The sequence below is a fragment of the Lipotes vexillifer genome, unplaced genomic scaffold, assembly GCF_000442215.2.
Source record: "Lipotes vexillifer unplaced genomic scaffold, Lipotes_vexillifer_v1.1 scaffold472, whole genome shotgun sequence".
NCBI lineage: Eukaryota > Metazoa > Chordata > Mammalia > Artiodactyla > Lipotidae > Lipotes > Lipotes vexillifer.
In genome coordinates, this window is record NW_006797698.1 from 2,154,900 (window position 1) to 2,155,304 (window position 405).

At 58.8% G+C, this 405-nt stretch overlaps 1 protein-coding gene across 1 annotated transcript in view; it reads left to right on the forward strand.

Annotated features, from left to right (window-relative positions):
* Positions 1-405, forward strand: part of KCNH2 (potassium voltage-gated channel subfamily H member 2) — a 35,887-nt gene that overhangs the window by 26,340 nt on the left and 9,142 nt on the right. The window lies entirely within an intron of this gene.

A 405-nucleotide genomic window follows, 5' to 3' on the forward strand; every position in this document is an offset into this window, starting at 1 on the left:
CACCTGGTCTGGATGGCGAGCATGCCTCTGCCTGGGTGATGAAGAGGCAGGGCATGAGGTGAGCCGGTGCGGGGCTGGGTGGTCACTTCTGAATGGCTGCCCTGGGCCAGGGTGAGTAGGGAGGGGGAGTGTGTGTCATGGTCTCTCTTTCCGGGATGCCAAAGGGCCTGAGGCTGGGTGGCTGGTATCCTTGGGCCAGAGGCATGAAGGGACATTTCGGCCCTCAGTCCCTGGGCCACCACCAATGGGACTTGTAAGGAGCTGCAGTGACCACCCCCATTTACATCGCCCAGGCCAGAAGCTGTCGTCCTTGGAGCATTTTCTGGACAGAGACTGTAGTATATGTGGGACATGTGGTGTGTGTGTGTGTGTGTGTGTGTGTGTGTGTGTGTGTGTGTGTGTGTG